General features: G+C 34.5%; 1 pseudogene; it reads right to left on the bottom strand.

The window, feature by feature from the left end:
* Window positions 1-2,225: 2,225 nt before the first annotated feature.
* Window positions 2,226-2,983, bottom strand: LOC136410521 (piggyBac transposable element-derived protein 4-like; annotated as a pseudogene).
* Window positions 2,984-10,206: the final 7,223 nt, after the last annotated feature.

Genomic DNA, 10,206 nt, shown 5'->3' with positions numbered 1-10,206 from the left:
GAAAAGTAGAATAGCAAGATCGAATGATTTAAATTATATTTTGTAACAAACAATATAATTTTGCTCACCTAATATTTTCTTTTGTTCCTCTATTTGACCATCATCACAAAATATAAGTAGAATTTCCTCCCATGCCTTTTTTTTCGCAATCTTGTTAGAATAATCTTTTGTAGTCATGTACCAAATGGCAGGTCTTTTTTCTACATCATTTAGGAACAAATCGATATTAAATTTTTCAGCTTCCATTATTGTTTATAGCAGAATAAAATATCACTCAATATACTGAAAATACAACTACCACCCAAGAAATGCACGTCAAACGCCGGTTGATGCGTATTTTGACATTTTTTCCACGTCGACGCGCTTCAACGTGTGTTGAACGCATTGTCATGTGAACAATCAGTTACTAAATTCATTATTTAAAACTGCGCGTTTGAAAACCGCGCATCTAACACTTCTCATCTGAACTAAGCCTTATGGTATTTGATGAAGAACGTTGCATTTTAAGCCATATAACATTGATATGAGTTCTAATTTGACGCATACCAAAAACATCAAATATATTTGACAACTGTATACAGTGGATCACAAAAATATTCGGACAGCAAATCTAATTAATTATACTTACCGTTTTAAATGAATATTTGAAAGAATTAGACAAAAAATATTCAATAACGAATTTCTGAAATATTTTTCCTGCCATAAAATGACTTTAATTTTCAAATAAAACCATCAAAATCGAAAGAAAATTATAAAATTAAAAAATTTTCGCATATTCTTAATCTGACAAAAATATTTGGACGCTGTTTGGCTGCTTGTAAGACAACAGTTTTTTTACTATTTTGCAACTCATTTTTATGTCATGGATTTCTTTCATACACATCCATATAGTGCGTTATCGAATTGCAATTTATTATCATTTGAAAAATTGGTCGTATCGCAAATAAAAAAAATATTAATTTCGAAATTAGACAGTTAGTGATTTTCAAATATGAAAAAAGTTATTCATACCGAAAAATAGGTACTATGGTAAATCTAAGTAAAAGCTCGGTAGGAGACATAATATCGATGTATAAAAATGAAGATAGAATTATGCCATTGAAGCAATCAGGCCGTCCACGAATTCTCAACGAACAAAATTAACGACTTATTATGCGAAAAGTGAAAGAAAATCCTAAAATGAGCGTCCCTAAATTGCAAATGGAAATAGAAAAAATTCATGGAAAGAAAGTGTCAACAGAGACCATTCGAAGATGCATTCGTGATCGTGGTTTCCACGGTCGTATAACCAGGAAAAAACCCTGGATAAGTAAGAAAAACCAAAAACTTCGATTCAAATTTGCAACTAAACACATTTCTAAGGTTGAAGACTTCTGGAATGACGTTATTTTTTGCGATGAATCTAAATTTTACATTTTTGGATCGGATGGTAGACAGATGGTCTAAAGGAAAGCAAATACTGAGCTAAATAATAATTTATGTCCCACGATTAAACACGGAGGAGGTTCTGTAATGGTTTGGGGATGCATATCCCCGCGAAGTGTGGGCGAATTGGTTTTTATTGAGGGAATAAAGGATAAGATATACAGGGTGTTTCCTAAACATGCGGCAAAAATTCAAGGGGTGGTTCCTCAGGTGTTTTTATGAAGAAAAGTTCATATAAACATTTGGGGAAAAATGCTTCCTAAGGGAGCTAGGCCCTTTCAAATGAGGCACCCGGAAGACGGTTTTTCGTCAATATTTTCGAAACCGTTCACACTGAAATTATGAAATTTGGTATATTGCATAAACTTTTAACGCTGAATCAGAATCCGAGTCTAAAATTGTAAAATTTTAATCAGAAGTATACCATACTGGAGGGGTTAGGGGTAAAAATTACCCCATTTTTGCTAATAGTAATCTTTTTGTCATTTTCATTTTACAATATGATGCCTGAAGCATGTTTATGTAAAAAAGATACTCTTGGTCGATATCGATAGGACCAATCGTTTTCGAGAAAATTGCAAAATGTTTTTCGACAATTTTTTTATAATTATGCTACTTTATTAACTAAATATTTTCCCTATTACATGTAAAGCATCCTTATCTACAAAAACTGTTGGAAATGCACATCCACGCCTCCTTTGGTGGTGTTATAGTCCAAACTTACTATAGACTTCTGAGAGTCAGTGTATATGTTAGGGCTGTCGTGCATTGTGAACAAAAAAATTACAACTTTGTTTTTCTTAGGAATAGTTTGAAGTCAAGCAAAAATTACAATGGAAGCCAAATAGACTTGATCCAACAACCTTGTCTTTGTTAGCAAGAAATTCAAGTGATACTTCCCTTTTATTTTTTTTTCATAGTTCTTAGGAAGGAAGGTTTTTTTAAAAGGTATTCGGTCAACGGATAACTGCTGTAATAATTATCGGTAGTCAAATTTCTTTAAGTATTTTTTATAGGGACCACCAATCTTTTCACAATGTTATCAGGTTTGTTTGACTACAGATAGTACCCTGCAAGTTGCTTTCCACAATATATCTCAAAGTTGATTGCATAAAATGTTTAGGCACCGCAAGGTGCATACATTTTGTTGCCATATTTCGCTGGTTTATCTGAGATATATTGTACAAATTAACAGCGGCCTCTAAATGGGAGCAACATTTCGTGGATCGCAAGAAATTCACTTGGGTGATAATGAGTTATGCAATTCCTGATAAATTCTTCATGAAACTGACGAATGGAAGCAATTTTGTTAGTTAATTTTCTTTGATGAAGGGTATGTATGTCATAGAATCTAAGGAATCGTAGCAAAGAACAAAAACGTTTATAACTAAAAAGTGCTCGTAATAAAATCATGCCAGTTCCGCCCGTGGTCCACAACTCACAACAATTAATGTCTACCTTTCTTTATCCCGATCAGGAAAAGAGCCCTGAACAAAGCTTTGGCCTCTGCTTTTATTGTGCCTCAACAATCTTTGTCTCTTACATGTTCAATCTCCATTCTCTCGTTTCATATAGGATGTTCTGGAATGATGGTCAAATCTTTTAACAGGATATTCTACCAGCCATTTTAGAGGGGGATCTTCATATGCAACTTTTCAATTTGGGTCCTTACTGTCAAGATATTCGAATCTCAAAATGGTAGAAAATAATCGTTTTTTTCTTTTTTCCTTAAAAACGATTATACTTAAAAATTTCAATTTTGGTGTACATTATCAGCTAGTTCAACTCTATTTTGTGTCTATTTTATGTGTTAAGGACTTTAGGTTATTCATGTTAAGGACTTTAGGTTATTGTTTCTTGGCGTAGTTTGCTTAGTTAATTTGTTTTGTACTTTCATCCCTTAAGTTACGCCCATGGGCATCGATACGTATTTGAAGGATTCCATCTGGGCGCCAGACCATCGTACCCATCAGGCCATATCAAAGGGCTCTTTATGGCTGGGAAATACGCTACTGGTCAAAGGAAGCTTTCTAAATTGGACCTTTGCCGCGATCCGTAATTCGGCGGATCGTAATACTTCAATGAAAGCGACTTGTATAGGTATTTGCCAAATGGCGGCGATTTTATGACCTTAGGCGCGACCATTGCCCGCAATGGCTTCTGGTATTGGTGCGCCCCTGGGTGGAGTTCCTCGGGTTTAGTACTTAAGGGATGATCGCAGTAATTTTGCTCTTTTTGACCAGTGCTCGCTCTAGACATGTGATCGTAAACGTAACTCGTAATCTTCCCAACTAAGCAAACTCCCACTTCATACTTAGACCAGTACTTTACCATTATTTATATAAGTGAAATTTAATACAGTCCACTTTCGTAAACCAAATTGTTGTTTTCGTGGTTTTCGTTTATCGAAGGAACCTCAACATTATGAGTGACATTTCTGGAAGGCTAGAATAAGCAAATCCTAGTTTTATTTCTTTCAGGACTTTTTCCTGCAATAGCTGATTTCAACAAAACTGTTTTTTTGAATACCACATAAAATTTTAAAACTTTTTTCACTCTTGTCATTTTTTCATATACCCAACAGTTGGCATGGAAAAAATAATAATAGTTTTTCATACTCTATTACATATCTTTTCGTCACTGATTACTGATAAACGCCGTAAGCGAATATTATTTAAAGGGTGTTGGTGTTGTCAACAAAACCGTCCGGATTGCACCTTTCTTATATTTTTTAGTCCGATATTTAATTAACCAGAAATTAACAGCAGAAACTGAGAAATAAATGGTTTAATCAATTATTAGCAATATGAACAAATGCAAATAATTTTATCTAATCTTTCCGCATACACTCTTACATCTTGAAGAGCATTACCGCGACATTCGCCATAAATTAAATGCATGTAGGTTTATCCATCGTTGTCTAGGGTTTGATATAATGATGGATACACTATTTAGATTTCTGCTTCACGGATAATAGGCACAGATGAGCCACTTGAAAGAAAGAAGACCCTTTAGGTTTGGGGCGCTCTTAAATACTAAATCTAACGGTAATAAAACAGTGTCAGACAGAAAGACCAATTGATCGATATCCTGTTTCTTACGAAATAAAGATTTGTATATACAGCGTGTCCCAAAAAGTCGTGTCGAAAATGAGAGTGCATATAGGGAAGGTCAAAATAAGTCGATTTAACTAAACTTACCTTGGTACAAAAGTTAATAATAACGTAGGTACCTGGTGTGAAAGTTGAAAAAATAAATTACATTTTTTTTAATATCTTTAGACTTTTTGGGGCTAATTTTACGAAATTTCATATTTGGGCGTTTTTTGTGATGAAAAATTCAAATTTGTAGACGATTTAGTTGCATCTTCTAGAGGGCGCCACCAGCGGCCAATAAGACACTTTTGAACCTCCAAAATTTTTTTGTGCCACAGCGTATGTCATTTTTGACTCGAAAAACCTTTTTTCCCATCTTTTTTGCTTGAAGAAGATATACGACATCGATCTTGCCAGAAGTAACCGTTTTCGATAAAAACGCATTCAAAGCTGGCAATGCATGCAAATTATCCAAATGTGTTAAAACAACTACCATCACCAAATCGATAGTACACAGGATTTTCCGGGAACAATAAAATAAATAAACTTATTTCACTTTATTTTTTATTTATTCTCAATATGGGAACCTTCGAATTCAGGGCATTTCGTAAAGTTGGACATCTTTGCTGCACACGAAACAACATTTCTTGATCGTTTTTAATGGTCTCAGAATAAATTATAATTCTATTTAATAACTCTTCCTTAGAATTTACTGAGATACTATAAACTAAGGCTTTAAGATGGCCACATAGATAAAAACCCATGGGAATTAAATCAGGCGATCTAACCGGCCTGGGAACTGAACCACCTCGACCTAACTACTTATGACGATACGTATTATTCAAATAATTCCTCACATCTCTACTAAAATGTGGGGGTGCACCGTCATGCATGAGCCACATGTTATTTCAAACTTCCAAAGGAACTTCTTCTAATAATGGGTTAAGGTGTTCTTGTAGAAAATCTAGATATTTCTGTCCATTTAAATTGCCGTCGATTATGTAAGGCTCATCAAATAAATTCCAATTATACCAATTCAGACATTGATAATAAACTTTTGTTGATGTTTAGTTTGAACAATTGCATGTGGGTTTTCATCACTCCAAATGTGTAAATTGTGAGAATTAATTATTCCTTCTCTTGTAAACCCAGCCTCATCTGTAAAAAGCACTCCACTTAGAAAGTTGGGATTACATCTCTATTTTTCTAAAAAGAATCTTGCAAATTTTAGGCGTGGTGGATAATCAGCTGCAGCCGTGGCGTGGACTTTTTGTATGTGATAAGGATAAAGCAATTGTTTCCGGAAAATCCTATGTACTGTCGATTTGGTGATGTCGGACGCCGCAAATATTTTTCGCACACTTGCATGTGGATCTTCTTCTACTAACTGCAAAACACGATCTTCCGCTTCAACAGTTCTTGTAGACATTGGACGACCTATTCCACCACGTTTTAGTTGCAACGATCCTAAGAATACATACATGAAAAATTACTGAACAATAATATTTATCACAAGTTTACCAGTTTCTCGTAATCTTCTATCTACTCTTGTAAAAGTTCGCTAACGTGGAAGTCTTCGATTTGGAAAACGCTCCGCATAAAGACGAACTGCTTGAGCAGCGCTCCCTTCCGCTAATCCATAAGTTAAATGAATATCAGAAAATTCAGAAAAACTAAATTCTTCCATGACTAATGAATTCAGGACAAGAACTGGCAGTAATGCTGACAGGAGTTAATGTTAAATACTTGTTTTCCATAGATACGCAGACATTAAGTATACTACACTCACTTTCACATGAAATGCACCACCCAGTAATAATAATAATTAAGTCTTGTAATTTTGGCAAAATAATGCTTCATAATAGAGTATCAAATGATCAGACTTTCAGTAAAAAAGAAAGAATGCTAGTGGTTTTTTGTCATCGACCTATTAAATTTTTTATTTAATTGTAAATAAATAAAATAATATTTACATGGAAATATCAGTTTATTTTGTTGTTGAACTGTGAACAAGACATCTCAAAATGCCCCCAATAAGATAGCGTCGAAATTTTTCCCACGTTTCGGATTTTAATAGAGGGCGAATTATCGGCATGAAGGAGGGTGGATTTTCTTTTCGTAAGATTGCCCGAAGAATGAATCGGAACCACACCACGATTGCGAGAATATGGTCTTCGTGGTCTGAAGAAAGGGTTCAGCGACATCGTCCAGCTGGACGTCCTCCCCGTAGCAGCAACGCACGTGAAGATCGACTTCTTATACGGATGGCCATTGGTGATCGATTTCAAATAACAATGTCTGTTGCAGTAGATTGGATGGGAGCTCTAAATCGTCGGGTGTCGATGGCAACAGTTTACAGAAGAATTTCGTCTTTTGGCCTGCATTCATACCGCCCAAATCTACGACTGCCACTAACCGCCCAACACCAAGCTTCCAGATTGGCCTGGTGTCAAGAACGAATTGATTGGAATCATGAGTGGAACAATATCGTCTTCAGTGACGAGTCGCGATTTTGTTTATGGATCAATGATGGTCGTAGAAGAGTCAGACGATACCGAGGTGAAAGAAGAAATTTGCAATTTTCTGAAAGGCGCCACACAGCTTTAACACCTAGTGTTATGGTCTGGGGTGCGATATGTGTTGGCCGAAGATCTTCTCTTGTGTTCGTTCCAGCCACCCTAAACGCACGTCGCTACATTGACAATGTTCTGAGGCTAGTATTAGTACCTTTCATGCAAACTTTACCAAATGGCATTTTCCAACAGAATAATGCAAGACCACATAGTGCGAACATTACTCGAAGATACCTGGAAGAAGCACAATTGGAAATACTGCCTTGGCCTGCACGGCCACCTGACCTATCGCCCATCGAACATCTTTGGGATATGATGAGTCGCCGTCTTCGAAATTTACTGAAGCCTCCAAACAATGTGGATGACCTACGACATCATCTTGAGGTAGCATGGAATGAAATATCCCAGGAAGATATTGATCATTTGTTGTAAAGCATACCGTGAAGAGTACGTGCTTGCATTGCCGTACGAGGCGATGTCACTTATTATTAATTTTTTCATTATCAAATGTTGTATCTTTTAACTGAAAGTCTGATCATTTGATACTCTATTATGAAGTACTATTTTGCCAAAATTACAAGACTTAATTATTATTATTACTGGGTGGTGCATTTCATGTGAAAGTAAGTATATAATTTAAGCATAATTTTTTAACATTAATCGTTTTTTATAATATTTTTCAAACCGAAAACTTCCAAATTGACAAAGTAAAATAAGTTTATTTATTTTATTGTTCCTGGAAAATTCTGTGTACTATCGATTTGGTGATGGTAGTTGTTTTAACACATTTGGATAATTTGCATGCATTGCCAGCTTTGAATGCGTTTTTATCGAAAACGGTTACTTCTGGCAAGATCGATGTCGTATATCTTTTTCAAGCAAAAAAGATGGGAAAAAAAGATTTTTCGAGTCAAAAATGATATACGCTGTAGCACAAAAAAATTTTGGCGGTTCAAAAGTGTCTTATTGGCCGCTGGTGGCGCCCTCTAGAAGATGCAACTAAATCGTCTACAAATTTGAATTTTTCATCACAAAAAACGCCCAAATATGAAATTTCGTAAAATTAGCCCCAAAAAGTCTAAAGATATTAAAAAAAATGTAATTTATTTTTTCAACTTTCACACCAGGTACCTCCGTTATTATTAACTTTTGTACCAAGGTAAGTTTAGTTAAATCGACTTATTTTGAGCTCCCCTATATGCACTCTCATTTTCGGCGCGACCTTTTGGGACACCCTGTATACAAAAGGGTTAAAGCTATCTAAGTCATGAATTCCACATGCACGTTAGCATATTTTTCGTTGATGTACTTGTTATTCATATTAAATAAATTAATTAATAATAATAAATTTTAATATAAACTAACTTGACGAAATTTGCAGTAAAAAATGTCAATAATAGAAATAATGGAGATTTGTTTAACAACAAAATAACAGGAAAAATATCAACATAACCGCCTATTGCGCTTATTAGTAACCAATGACGAAAAGATACTTAATGGTTACAAGATCTTCAATCATTTTACCACCAATAAAAAAAAATTAAAAGCTTCAATTATTGTGCAACATTTTTTTTCATATGCTTTTGGAGCATGGAGAATTTTTATGTTTTTCACTCTCATTTTGCCGACATAAAGGGATTTTCTTGACCAGAATCTCATCGTCGTTTTCTGTGTAAAAATACTTTTCACTTTTTTCTCGTTGGCCATAATTTAAGTCTGTTTTCATACCAGTTTCATCTGCTAATTGTTCAGAATCACTGGTATACTTATTTTCATTAACAATTTCAACTTCAGATCCACTCTTATTTTCATCTACTCCATCAAAATCTTCATTTTCTTTATCTTAGGCACGTTCAATTGATTGTATCACTTCTTGCACTGCCTTTTCCTTTTCTGCCTGGCTTAAATATGTTCGGCACCTAAAAAAAAATCTTGTAAGATATTGTAATAATATTGGGACAAACTATCAAATTGACTATAAATGTCATCAAATAATATAAATAAGGTTGTTATACAAACAAATGTTTAGAGATAAATTATGAATAGAATAGACAACATATTTAAATAACACAATACGACAAAAGATAATAATATATACTTATATCACAGGGCGTGTGGCGGCAAATGGACCGAAAACTCGAAGCTATTCCAATCAAAGTCTGATTAAAATAAACCGGTTCGAATTTCTACGACATATTTGGGTAGACAGGGCTACTTAAGCTGAAAAACGAACACCTGAACGCTGAAGTCGACAAGTCGGAAAACACTAAGTTTACGTCACAAAATTTTAAAAAATGCGGCTTTTTGTTGCCAGGGCGCCCACTGGAGGATTAAAGAGCACCTACACTGGGCGCACAGGAATTCCGCCAAGCGGTTAATCTGGTTTAAAGAAATTATGATTTTGAAATTTTCCAGAAAAAAACGTCGTTAGATAGAAAATTGGACATTCATATGTACCATTTATAGGTGCAATGTTTTTTCCTAATATTTCAAAATCCAGTCTTTTTGTACCTCGGTAATCGTTTGGCTACTGGTCCCTGCGTCAGCCCGTATAATAGAATAAATTGAATATTTCCAAACTATGATATACCTTAAGGATTAATAAACTCTTCCTTTATATAACGAGCATTAAGTAAGTCTAACTTAAGACATATCTGAAAAGCCTTTTTTCATTTTTTAAATTTACATTTTTTTTTAACAATAAACATTACACTTATGTTACGGTTGCGTAATTTTCAATAAATTTGATAACATTCAGATAATTATTAAACACAGAAGAGTCACATTTATGTTTACTCATTTGTTTTTGATAGTGCATAGGTCCATTATTACACGATGTTGGTGAGGATTTGTTAAACTATTGGCCTCATCTTCGATTTGGAACTTTTAAGCGAATTATTAACGGAACAATTTTTAATATGTAAAAAAGTGATAACAATAAATTTAGATAAGAATTTTTCATATATTAAGCTCTTTGTATCCTGATTTGCTTTACTTCTTGCACTTAATTCCTATTTCGAATAAATACGACAACGTTCTCAATTTTGGTATCTTTTGCAAATAGTTTCGCATGTGCAGAGTTCAGTTTACCTTCTAGATTTTCATTGCGCTCC

This window comes from Euwallacea similis, chromosome 8 (genome assembly GCF_039881205.1).
Source record: "Euwallacea similis isolate ESF13 chromosome 8, ESF131.1, whole genome shotgun sequence".
Classification (NCBI taxonomy): Eukaryota; Metazoa; Arthropoda; class Insecta; order Coleoptera; family Curculionidae; genus Euwallacea; species Euwallacea similis.
Note: the sequence above shows the minus strand (reverse complement) of the source record. Positions and strands in the feature narration are given on the sequence as shown.